Below are 14,746 nucleotides of genomic sequence, written 5' to 3'. Positions count from 1 at the left end.
AATAGTACAAAGTTCTTTGGGATTTCAATAGTGAATTCAATTATATGCAAGAAAGTCGGAACCTAGATATAGCTGTAGCGAAAAAGAAACTACGTGCAATAAGATCGATAAGTCTATAATGGAGAATATTGTAGTTGGGATTAAGAAACATTAAAGAAAGAAGTGTTAGATTGAAAGTTTGTGGCCATTAAAGAGGACATATCATTACATCAAACAATCACTTCAGGTAGAAAATATTTCTAGCGACAGGGACACGTATCTTGAAAAAGGACACTCACAGTGGAGGCGAAATGGCCCAGTGGTTGGGGCAGAGGACTCGCGGTCGTAGGATCACAGTTTCGATTCCCAGACTGGGCGTTGTGAGCGTTTATTGAACGAAAACACCTCTAGCTCCACGAGGCTCCGGCAGGGGGTGGTGCCGAACCCTGCTGTATTCTTTCAGCACAACTTTCTCTCACTGTTCCAGTTTCTGTTGTACCTGTATTTCAAAGGGGCCAGCCTTGTTACTCTCTGTGTCACGCTGAATCTCCCTGAGAACTACGATAAGGGTACATGTGTCTGTGGAGCGCTCAGCCACTTGCATGTTAATTTCACGAGCAGGCTGTTCCGTTGATCAGATCAACTGGAACCCTCGTCGTTGTAACTGACGGAGTGCCACAAGACACTCACACATACATGCGCATAATACATATGTATATGCGCGCGCAGGTGTATGTGTATGTCTGAGTACGTGTATGTCTACATATATACATACATATTGATTAGAACCTAAGCCCATCAACATGCAGGACGCCAGAACTAGCTGGACACCATAACATTGAATTCACAATAAGATAAAACAACAACCATTAGGTGACATTTGTTGCCGTATATGCATATATATATATATATATATATATATATATATATAATACCAAATCCGATATAAACCGTAGATCTGACCCAGGCTTGATTATAGGTATGGAGTATTTATAAAAAGATGTTAGCAGAGTTTAAAATCTACTACACCTATTTCCGTAGAATTTTATTGATATTTTGCTCAAGAATACAACGCATAGGCCGGTCAGGAATCGAACCCTCACCCAATCTTATGATCATCAATGAGTGCAACACTTTAACCACTGAGCCACGCATCTCCACTTCTCATTAGAGTATGGGTAATACATTATGAATATGAATGTAAATAATAATAATGATGATGATGATGATGATAATAATAACATTAATAATCCTTTCTACTATAAGCAAACGGCCTGGAATTTGAGGGGAGGGGGATAGTCGATTACATCGACTCTAGTAGTTGACTGGTACTTAATTTATCGTTCCTGAAAGAGTAAAACGTAAATTCGACCTAAGCGGAATTTGAACGCGGAACGTAGCGACAGGCGAAATGACGCAAACTATTTTGCCCTGCGCGCTAATGATTCTGCCAGCTCGACACCTTATATAATAAATATAATAATAGTAATAATAAATGAACATTCATATATATATATATATATATATATGTGTGTGTGTGTGTGTGTGTGTGTGTGTGTGTGTGTGTGTGTGTGTGTGTGTGTGTGTGTATACTTTTAAAATGAGGATTAAGTTTTATTTAAAAATTTTATCAGTGGCCAGCATATGAAAAATACCTCTTAAGGTGAAAATTATAAATACAAATATAAATAAGGGCGAAAAGAAAAAACTTTCTTTGCCAATATGCTGAAACGTAGAAGCTAAATCGTCTAACCACATAAGATATTTTCACTTGTATTATTACACCACGTATCTAAACGAAGAAAGCAAGCTAACAGAAATTCATAACAATAGTTATCCCCGAATCGGTTCCGATTTCTGGATTAAACCAAAAATGACTTTTCCTTCATCAGCGAGGAACACAAAATAAATTAAATACTATATATATATATAATATAATACTCTCTCTCTCTATATATATATATACATATATATATATTTCATCGATAATTTAATCCTCTGCAATCTTCTACGTTTGTCACATTTATTTTCCTTACCGCTCTATTTCACCTGTATACCGAAAAACATCTTTATTTCACCCACTTTTCCCAATTCCAGCTTTATCACTGAACTAACATCACATTTTTTAACTTGCTTTTTTCCTTTTGTTTCTTATCTTTATGTCTTGATGAAGGACACTGGTCCAAAACGTCTATTTCTATTATTTCTCTGCCAAACACAATTACATTGATTTTTCTACGCATGTTCATTGCTTTTGCTTCGTTTTTTTTATCCCTCGTGGATGTACCCTTTCAAAGGCACATCCATGTGTTCTCAGAAGCAAGCTTAATTCTACAGCAGGACTACATACTTTTGCATATAATTCCATAACGATACTAGTGGTGTTTAAGTAACAGACACGTGTTTTGACATGTCTTCTACCTGAGACTCTATCACGGTGCTATCCACCCATTAATCTTCGCAGCCTGTAACCTTTAAATGTACAACATTTAATTAGAGTTGACAGTTCTGTGATCTGTCTTTCATGGCGAAAAACAAATATGATGCGTTTTCATCGGATTTATTGACAGGAAATTATAAAACACGCAACTTTAAAAGAAAGGCAAAAATGTTTCTTTTTGCATTACATCCGATGAAATTTCTATTTTTGGAATAAATTCCGTTTTCTGACTTGTATTTCCATGAGACATTCCATGATTGTGTTTTAGATGTTCAGAATAAAATTTTCAACATGTAAATACATTTACAATTTACAATTACCGACAATTAATTAAAATTCTTGTGAATTCTGTACTGTAAAAGATTGTCTGTATATATATATATATATATATATATATATATATATATATATATATATATATATATATATACATATATATATATATATATACATAGAGTCCACAGATGAGATCAGTATAGAAGACATTTAGTAGTGCTCAACACATTCAAACTTAGACTCCAATGCCTTTACATGGATCGATTCTATAGGCTACCAGAGCGATCACTTTCAGCAGGTATAGAGATAATTATGCAAATAAACAAATTAGGTACAATAATTATGCTAAATATAATAGTTTGGGTATGAACTACAATATGTATATATATATATATATATATATATATATATATATATATATATATATATATATATATATATATATATATATATATATATATATGTATGTATGTATATATATCTGTATGTATGTATGTATGTATGTATGTATACAGGGTGGAGAAGATCTTCCTGATGATGAAGGCTCATCTTTTCATATAATGTTGGCTGGATTCATTACGGCCGCATATTATGATGAATTACATCTATCAACATTATCATGCAACTGAAAATGTTCCCAGAAACAGCTGTTGGATTTATAACACCTTTCTTCCTCTCCTTTAATTTTCTCTGTTGTTTGTACTCTGTGTAAGTTGCATTTATTCATATAAATATCTTCATATTTATACTTAAATATTCATCGTCTGAAAGTCACCGTCTTTTGCTTTCTCTCGTTTTGCACGTATACATATACACATATTTCGTATGTCATACCCAAACTAATATATTTAATACGTTTTTCTTTTCTATTTTTCTCTTCTCAATTCTGTTCTTTATATCCATTTGAGGATTTCTCTCAGGCGTTAATCCATCATTCTCGTGTTTTGCTACAAGGCTATATTTATTTATTTATTTATTCATTTATTTATTTATTATTTCTTTCGTGTATCGTTTCAAATTACTGTCATTTACTTCCGTATGTCCACTCTGTATTATTTTGTTTCCTCAAGCCCTAATACTCCGCAATTCTTGCGGGTGCCGCCGATATACGAAGTTCCTAGTTTTATTGTTAAAGGCATGAAACTAAGTATTAGTATTTTTCGGTCGATAACTGATGAAGTATTACGGTTCTAGTTAGTGTCTGTCCAACGGGAACGTTTTGTAGGATTTTTGCGTTTTCATTTATATATATATAATTGTGAAATTTTTCGCCATGAACGGTTTGTGTTTTTAAACGGAGTGTATTTTTTCTGATGTTATACTTATTCCTGAATGATGTGTAAAGAAATTTTGATTTAAGCATCTTAATGAATTCTTTATACTGAAATATATATTGAAGAAGATAAATATGTTCTTTTGAATTTATACGTTTTTGCGTCGTAATTCCTTTATTATTATTATTATTATTATTATTATTATATATATATATATTTACAAGCGTGGCTGTGTGGTAAGAAGTTTACTTCCCAACTACATGGTTCCAGGCTCAGTCCCACTCTCCAAAATATTTTTACAAGGCTTAGAAAAGCTGAAGGACTACTGCAATAAGAGTGTGAATCTGAGAAAGGGAATACGTTGAATGAAATCATAATTAACTGATCCTCCTGTATTTTCTTGTACTTCTGATCAAAAGTTTTCTTTACTTCCTCATAAAGTACAAATTTATCATTCTTTAACAAGAATAGTATTGTCAGTGACTTCGAAGTTTGGGCCAGCGAAGTCAACATCGAACTGTTTGATGATGGCTTAGCTGGCCAAAACATCGAAGTCACTGTCAATACTATTTTTGTTAAAGAATAATATATAAGAGCAAATTTTATAACAAAAAGACGAGGTAAAAAAAAATGTCCTGGGTTTACGATCAGGAAAAGTAGAAGAAAAACTCTTTTACATTGCGTGCACACACTCTTCAACAGAAAGAACAGGTGAGGAGAGATAAAAGTGGAGAGAGGAAAAAACAACCGTGTCTGTATTTGACAGTCACCGCATGCTGAAAGGAACGGAGATAAGAAGAGGTGACTAGAGTCGTGAGTGAAAGGGGAAGCTGTGAGGTGTGACTTTAGATGAGGATGGCAAGGAAGACAAATGTGAACCTAACATATATGCGTGAGAGCACGCTTGTGAAATTAATGTGTGCGTGTATATTCTGTGTGTCTGTGCGTGTGTATAAATGTGTGTGTTCGTTTTTCCTTTATGAGGCTATCTCACGTAGGTTTGTGTATGTGTACAAGCGCAGGTGTATGCGTGAATTTGTTGCGTATGCATATACTGTGTGTATCTGTGAGTCTGTGTATGTGTGTATACGTGCGTCTGTGTCCTTGTTTTCACTTTATGTTTGTGCGTGTGGCTGTCCGACATGTGTGTATACTAGAGCGTTGTGTGCGTGTATGAAGCTATAGTGTGCATGTGTATGGTGTGTGTGCGTCTCTGCCTGTGTGTATGGTGTGTGTGCGTCTCTGCCTGTGTATATGTGTGTGTGCGTGCCTCACACAGTGTGTGCTGTTTTCTGTTTGTGCGTGCTGTGACAATTTTTATGTGTTTCATATTGAATAAAGGTTTTAGTTCTAATATCGATTTCGAATTTTGGCACAAGGCCAGTAATTTCGAGGGCGGGGGAGGGGTTTCAATCGATTACATCGACCCCACTGTTCACCTGGTACATATTTTATATTCCTCGAAAGGATGAATGACAAAGTCGACCTCGGCAGTATTTAAACTCAGAACGTAAAGACAGGTGGAATGCCGCCAGGTATTTTTTCCCGGCGCGGTAACTATTCTGCCGACTCGCCGCCTTTGATTTTAGCTGTAAAAACAATGACAAAGTTGTAGGTGTTCAGAAGCGCAGGGGTGTTATTAGACCCTGCTACTTATGAGGGTGGCGATGGTTGGCGCAAGGAACTGTAATGGGATTGTGTGTGTGTGTGTGTGTGTGTGTGTGTGTGTGTGCATCATTTCGTGTCTGGTGTTGATTTGTTTACTTAAACGTAACTTAGCGGCTCCGCAAAAGAATGCGATCTATTAAAATGCCAGATGTGTACTGAAGTCGATTTGTTCGACTAAACAATTCAAGGTTGTGCTCCAGCATGGTCTGAGTAAAAGATAATGTATTTGTCTATCTATCAATCTACACATACATACACACACACACACACACGCACACACACGTACATACGAGCTCTGATCAATAAGTATCCGGACTGTTGCCATAATAACGTAGCTAAAGTATGCAGATAAAGCTGCTTGGCTGAAACTGAACTTGAACTCTGTGCATGCGCACTAAGTTCTAACGTTTTAGCTTACTTCCGCTGTTTTTAGCATTGCTTGGAAGCAAGGTATGTAGCGTGTGGTCATCGCGTTGACTATGACAGAGAAAGTGGTCATGGCGATGCCTGCACAGAGCTCTGCGTAAAGTAACAAAAAGTGTATGGGCCGTGTACGAGTGGTTCAGGCGTTTCCAAGATGGCCGAAAAAATGTCGATATTGACGATCGTTCTGCGAGACTGAGAAAAACGTCGCAGATGTGCAGCTGCGAAGTAAACTCGTCGAATCACCATCCCTGAGTTGTCAGAGGATGTGCAGATTAGTTACGGCTATATATATATGTTTCTAACATGCACAGGAGTAACAGGTACACACACACACACACACACACACACACACACACACACACACACACACACAAAAGAATACATATTTATGTAAATAGATGTATTTCGATGCTACGATAACAGAAGACGTGTGGGAGGATGATGTGAAGAAGAAGGTGGAAAGTGCTACTGATGTTGATATTGCCGCTGATGACGACGACGACGACGACGATGATGATGATGATGGTGATGATGATGACGGCGACAACGACGACGACGTTGATGATGATGATGTCGATGATGAAGCTGATGGTGACGGTGAAGGTGAGTGAAAGTGAAGGGGGCGGCGATGGGGATAAACGTGACGAGGGGGCTGCATTCTTGCAAGACACTTCAACGTTCCACCTTCAAAGAAGCAATTAGCATTCAACGGTTCTGAGAACTGAACAATACTTGGCGTTCCTTCATAATTTATGGCTTCTATTTCCATTTATTTCTAATACATTCGTTGCTCTTTCATTACGGACACACACACACACACACACACTCACACACACACAAGCAAACATTAAGCTACTCCACACGCATAATTATATATATATATATATATATATATATATATATATATATATATATATAGAGAGAGAGAGAGAGAGAGATAAAGAAATAGATAGATAGATAGAACTATATTCATGTATTATATAAATATGCAGATGTATGCGTATAGATACATACGCATTTAAATACTTATGCAAATGTCTGTGTGTGTGTGTGTGTACGTGTGTGTGTGCATGTGCGTGTGTGTCTGTGTCTGTGTGTGCGCGTGTATGTATCTATGTATGTATACATGTATGTATATATATATATATATATATATATACGTGTATGTGTGTGTGTGTGTAGGCGCAAGTAAAGCTACGTGGTTAATGAGTTTGCTTTGCAACCACGTGGATTTGTATACAGTCCCACTGAGTGGCACCTTCAGCAAGTATCTTCAAGTATAAATCCAAGCTCACCAATACCTTGTGAGTGAAATTAGTAAACTGAAACTGTGTGGAAACGATCTGTCGTACATCCTAATATTGTAATAATTAATTAAACTGTCCTCTATATTTGATATATTGAGGTCTCATTCTTTATGTGTATACTTCAACACAGCAATATGTATATATATGGGGAGAAGGTAGAAAGGAGACAACATCATTCTTCAGACATACCATCGCAGTAATAGCTTCTACGATGCCTAACAGATAATCATAATTTTCAGCTTCCTCTTAAACTCACTTCATTGATGATATATCTTGATGTATGTGTCTTATTAGTGTAACTAATAATAAAAACTCACAGATAATAATAATAATAATAATAATAATAAACACAGATAATCGTCATCAAATACGATGGAGTTCATGGCAAGAATCATATGTAGCATTGATCGGTTATATTTGGAACCAACTCAGATATGGTTTTATGTGAAGGATACATGGTACAATATTTAATAGAACGGTTATATAGATTACAGTATTACTCTCTCTCTCTCTCTCTCTCTCTCTCTCTCTCTCTCTCTCTCTCTCTCTTCTCGTCCCCTATCTAACTCTTCTTCTCCACGCAATATACATGTGTATGTGTATGTTACGTATATGTATATGTAGTTTATATATATAAATATACATATAATTCAACGTATGACATTAATTATCTATTTTATATATATGTGCAGAAAATTACATGTATAAATAATGTACTGATCCGTGATAAAAAATTCAACAGAAAAGCACTGCTCCATCTGGTGAGAAATAAATATTATTTATTCAAAGGTCATAGTACATGTATTAAAGTGCTACTAATAGTTTCATATGTTGAGAAAGCTCAAACATATTCTTCAGGCGCAAATCACATATCATAACGAACTAAAGAAACTGAATAAGAGAAGAAACGCGTAAATATTGACAAGGCAGCATATAGAAAGCGTAGACATTAAACAACGGAAAACGAAAAACAGAATGCATAAAATTAAAAGTAAAACGGTAAAAGAGTTATTCCCCTAGACCTTAAATGATAAGGCTTGAAATATATCAAGCCAGTCAGGAATAGACGGAATTTTCCAATTCATCAAAATACATTTGTACATATATATGCAACCACTGAAAATTTCTGACCTGGAGTTCAAAAGAGAGTTAGGGATCTGAACAGTATCTGCACTCTTTCAGCCAAACACAGTTTACATTTATTCAATCCATTCACATAAAATATGGATTTATCAAGTACTTTATCAAGTACTTTATCAAGTACTTTCCATTTAATCACATGCGTTGTTTCATTATCTTTCAAAGTCCATACGTAGTCAGCGAACTTAGTAGCTTTACTTTTGTCCTTATGTCGGAAAGATGTGATTAGCATAACGATTTTTAAATTCACCTTCATATAATCCAAATATATATATTTATATGTTTCTTTCTGTGTTCCTTTCTGTGGAAGTGCGTAGGCTAGAAACGTTAAAGATTTTTTTTCACTTCCCGAGTGTTATACTAATACATTTGTTTGTTTCCTACACCACCTGTCTTCGTCTTTTGTTTTGTTTTTTTGTGAATTCTCTTCTTATATATATATATATATATTTATATACACGCATCATGCATACAGAAACACATAAATTTGCATGAATGTATGCGTTCCTGTGCCTGCAAGTGCGCGCACATGTTTTGGTATAATTATTATCCCAACAAATATCCAATTACGCCAAAATTTGTTGTTTCTCTAATTTTTAGAAAAACCAAAATTTCGTATCTTTCTCATTTCGGCACAGATTGCTCCACATTCTTTTGTTCGCTTTCTTTTTCGCCAAACCTATCTTATCATAATCCTTGTTCCACCATGACCACCACCACCCTAGCATTAATGTCGTCAGCATCATCATTTGATCCGACACCGTGTCGTTCATGTTAACTATAATAACCATCAACATCTTCATTAGCGACACAAGACTCCAATGAAAGATGGCTCCCATATGCATATGCACGCGCATACAGAAAGGAAACACACACACACACATACACAAACGCACACACACATACACCAACGCACAAATACACTCACACATACGCTTGAACACACACATGTCAATATATAAACATATATATAAATATACACAAACATACACAAATAAGAAAATGCTTGTGGATGAATGTGTGTATGTGTCTGTCTGTGTATGTGTGTATATATGTGCCTGTCATGTGTGTGTGTGTGTGTGTGTGTGTGTGTGTGTGTGTGTGTGTGTGCGTATGTGTGTGTGCGCGCGCGCGTGTATGCATCATATTGTATAACCTATATTGACATAGATGTAGAGGTTTGGAAACAGCATGTTCATGCAAGCGCTGTCAGTTGAAACCTCCGCATACCGGAGACCAATAGATCTGAGGGGTCATCAGGACCCTCATTCCTTTCGACGGCTTCACAGCGCACCGGCACCATTCAGTCACCTCTGGGACTGGTCTTGTGTTGGTATATCCTTAATAGTTGTGTTGAGAGCGACCAAAAGGTGAGGCACGCGATCCAACAATCGCTGACTTTTTCTTTCCGTGACCTGACTGAGATTAATAGTAACGGCTCCTCTGCCCTCAACTGTACTGACATTTATGTAGCTAGTATGTACACACATATACATGTAAATACACACTCACACTATATATATATATATATATATATATATATATACGTCTTCGTAAGTATATATCTGTGTGTGTACATACATCTATCTTAGTATTATGCTGTTTTCCTGTAATTTGTCTCACGGTTATACTCCTTTATAACACATTTGAGCAGTCTCTGGAGTGTCCAGCCTTCAGATTTTTATTTACTCTACTCATCAGGACTCTCGTTGCACCTGACCGATTCTTTCAATGATCACTTCTTGTTATACACGATGCCAATGGTTTACAGCGTAATATTTTGGCTATTCCTGCGGTCAATTTTCCAAAAAGCCTGCAGTAAATAGGCGACCAAGTTTATTGGCTGGAGATTAGAGAACAGGAATGGACACGTGCTTTTGACTCGATAGCTGTGATCAGTACATTTGTCCGATCTTATGTCCAGTAGCAGAGGAATTTAGACATATAAAAGGGAAAGGTGAAGACACTTATGACCTACGTAATTTGCATAATTTAAATAAAAATGAGTTGAGGGAAATATCTCGTAAAAGAGAGTGGCAAATATTTGAACATAGGCAAAGAAAGGTATGTCGAACACCATGCAACATAAATTTTTAGTTTATTAAAATTCTGTTTGCCTCTAGAGAATTCATCCATAATTAACAAATTGCAATTAAGACAAGTTCCACATCAGAGGGGAAGATAATCGTAAGAAACAAGTATTCTCCAAAACTGACATACCATGAAGAAAATGGACAGGCTTACAATATCATATAGATTAGAGAATTGGATGGTTTCTTCATTCATTCCTGCTGCATAGCCTCCGCATATCTTTAATCCTTTTGGGTGTTTTGTAAGAATACTTATGTTGTTAATATAAATGCTTTTAGATTCGTAGATTTATTGATTATTCTTCTGGAAAATGTTATCTTCAACAACAAACAGTCGGGAATATGTTGTATTTCTGTGGCAGATATTTTAAATAACATATATTATATGCTTACATGCACGTATGCGCACGGACGTGTATGTATATATATATATATATATATATATATATACGTATGTATGTATATGTGCCTATATATATTCTAAATGTATAAGCAAGTATGTAATCATAAGTGTGTGTATTAATATGTGTATATATATATATATATATACATATATATATATATATATATATATATATATATATATATATATATATATATATATATATATATATATATACATATATATATATATATATATATATATATATATATATATATATATATATATATATATATACATATATATATATATATATATTTATATATATATATATATATATATATATATATATATATATATATATACATATATATATATATACATATACTTTTATATATACATATACATATACATATGTATATATATGTATATATATATATACACATGCATATATATATGCATATATATATATATATGCATATACATATATATATATGTATACGTGTATATATACACTGATTCACACATACATACATACATACATACATACATACATACATACATACATACATACATACGTACATAGTCTAATCTGTAAAATCTTCGCATCGCGTTTAACATCTATTTGAATTCCTGATCTTTCGTGGTCTAAGAAAAACGGCAGATTGTAAAACAGCGGAAGTTTGGCAAGTTTGGCACCGTGATAAGCATAAAGCATAAAATATCCAACACAAAGTTAAAGAACATAAAAACATAAGACGTCAAGCGAAACGTCTTTATTTTTCCATTTGTCTATTTATTTCATTTTGTTACCGTGCGTGAAATTTGTATGTATGTATGTATGTATGTATGTATGTATGTATGTATGTATGTATGTATGTATGTATGTATCTGTGTATACATATACACACACACACATATATAGATATCATATTATATCATATATTTGTGTTTGTATGTATATATATATATATATATATATATATATGTATTTATATATATATATATATATATATATATATATATATATATATATATATATATAGATATCATATTATATCATATATTTATGTTTGTATGTATATATATATATATATATATATATATATATATATATATATATATATATATATATATATATATATATATGTATATGTATATATACATACGTATACATACAGACACACATACATATGTGTATATATATATAATGTATGTATCATAGATATATTCAAGTATATATATAAGCTATATATACATACATATACAGAATATGTAATAGATATACATATTTATATATACACAAACACATTTCGTTTTCTGAATCCTCCTCACCATCATAATCATCATCGTCATCATCACAATTACCCTCATCGTCGTCGTCATCGTCATCCTCTTTTCTTTCTCTTCTTTTGCTCTTTCCTCTTCTTTTCTCTCTGATGGTGATACTTGTTGTTGTTGTTGCTTCTCTCGCATTCCTCTTACTCTCCCTCCCGCTCCTCTTCCTCTCCTCCCACCTAACTTGCTTAATTATTCTCCTTGTTCTTTTCCCTTGTTGATTTGTTGCTTTGTTTTTGTTTTGCTTTGTTTTTTGCCAATTATTGCGGGATTTTTTTTATATTGTTTTCTTTTGTGTCAAAATAAGTGGTGCGATTGAATAAACGCGAAGTCCCTTCCGTTCGGTGTTCAATTCCCGCCGACGTCAAATAAGCTTTTCATCCTTGTGCGATCGATACACTGAAGTACCAGTCACGCCCTCCTAGGTTCGATAAAATCAAAATTTCTGACGTTGCACCAAATCTAAACAGATCAAACAAGATTGCTTGAATCGTTACAGCATCAGGATAATTGCTTTGTCATATTTAATTATAGTACTTTACGCTCAGAGTTCAAATACCACTGAAATTGCCTCGCCTCTTTTCGGAGTCAATAAAATAAAGTACCAGTTAAATACCAGGGTTCATGCATTGGACTAACTCCCTTCTCTGAAATTGCCAGCCTTATAACTAAATTTGAAACAATTATCATCATTATCATCATCATCATCATCATCATCATTATCATCATCATCATTATCATCATCATCATCATCATCATCATTATCATCATCATCATTATCATCATTATTATTACTGCAATTATCATTAAAGTGACGAACTGGCAGAATCGTTAGCACGCTGGGCAAAATGCTTAGCGCTATCTCGCCCGTCGCTACGTTCTGAGTTCAAATTTCACCGGGGTCAACTTTGCTTTTTAACCTTTCAAGGTCGATAAATTAAGTGCCAGTTGAATACTGTGGTCGATGTAATCGACTGGCTCCCTCCCCCCAAATTTCAGGCCTTGTGCCTATAATAGAAAGGATTATTATTATTATTATTATTATTATTATTATTATTAAAGTAGTGAGCTGGCGAAATCATTACGGCGCCGGGCAAAATGCTTAGCGGAATTTCGACCGTCTTTACGTTCTGAGTTCGAAATCTACTGAGATTTGTTTAGCGTTACATCCCTTTCGGGGTCGATGAAATAAGTACCAGTTGAACACTGAGGTCGGTGTAATCAACTTATCCCCTCCCTCAAAATTGCGGGGTTTGTGACAAAATTTGAATACATTATCATTATCATCATTATTCAAGTTCTTGGGCTGATAGTATCGACTAATTCCCTCCATTGAAAATTGCTGGCCTATGCTACAAACAATTATTAGATGCCAGTGCAGATTCGGGATAAGACAACTTTTGGTGGTGCTGTCGGTGATAATGATGGTGGTGGTGGTGGTGGTGGTGGTGGTGGTGGTGCTGGAAGTTAGAATGCTGGATTGTGTTTTGCGGTAACTAATTAAAACCCCGCACATTTTATTCTTTCAGTAGCAGGACGAAGCGGAAGAAGGAACAGAAAAGGAAAATCGTGGAGGCTGGGACGATAAGGGTTATAATGACTCGAAATATTGTGCTACACAAATGCATATTTTGTACATTCCTGTGTCGCTGTGTATGATATATTAGGTTTTGTTGTTTTGCTGTAGCTGCTCTTAAATGTTATATCTGTTGTTGAGTTTACTGTAGTTATTGATGATGATGATGGGGGGGGGGGGGGGGCAGTCGCGGAAATTAATAGTAGAAGAATTGTGGAAACCTGCAGTAACTCTTTTTTTATGTAAAGGTCTTGGGCATTTCAGGTTAAAGGTATTCCGGTAACTATTGAAATAATATGAAGGCACCCCGCTTGTGACACGGTCGCATAAGGTTTTCTGAAAGATGTCTTAGTGGACCATACATATGGTTGGAATTAACCCTTCGTCCGACCAAAGCATTTTCATGAATTTGTCTTAAACATCCATGTATATTTTTAAACTTCTAGATAGCTTTTGTTTCATACATTCTGGGTAACATAAAGCTTTCATTTCATGAGTTCCATATTACTCCAGTGATTAAACCTAATTGGAAACCTGTATGTGATACATGAGGGTCAGGGAAAGGGTTAAGATCTTCTCCACGAATTTCAACATTATTAAGATTGATTTGTTAAACAGCGTAAATAGAAGATATATCACAAGGGAATTAAGAAATGTAAAAATCAGGATATCAAATTTAATTTACCTGATTTATTACCTTATTTAAATAATTATGTTCAATATAAAATTGTATCAAAATTGTACCAGATTTTTCTGAAAATTAATGTCTCTTTCAATAGGTTGTACTGCGAAGTGATGGCTTTATCGAAACGGTCTTTTAGTAAATATTTAAAGACTAAACATTTAAAGA

At 34.6% G+C, this 14,746-nt stretch overlaps 1 protein-coding gene across 1 annotated transcript in view; it reads right to left on the bottom strand.

The window, feature by feature from the left end:
- Nucleotides 1-14,746, bottom strand: part of LOC106874780 (cholecystokinin receptor type A) — a 191,307-nt gene that overhangs the window by 23,421 nt on the left and 153,140 nt on the right. The gene's annotated exons all lie outside the window — the stretch shown is intronic.

This window comes from Octopus bimaculoides, chromosome 11, assembly GCF_046866305.1.
Source record: "Octopus bimaculoides isolate indiv1 chromosome 11, ASM4686630v1, whole genome shotgun sequence".
Taxonomy (NCBI): domain Eukaryota; kingdom Metazoa; phylum Mollusca; class Cephalopoda; order Octopoda; family Octopodidae; genus Octopus; species Octopus bimaculoides.
This window is presented reverse-complemented; position numbering and strand designations above follow the sequence as displayed.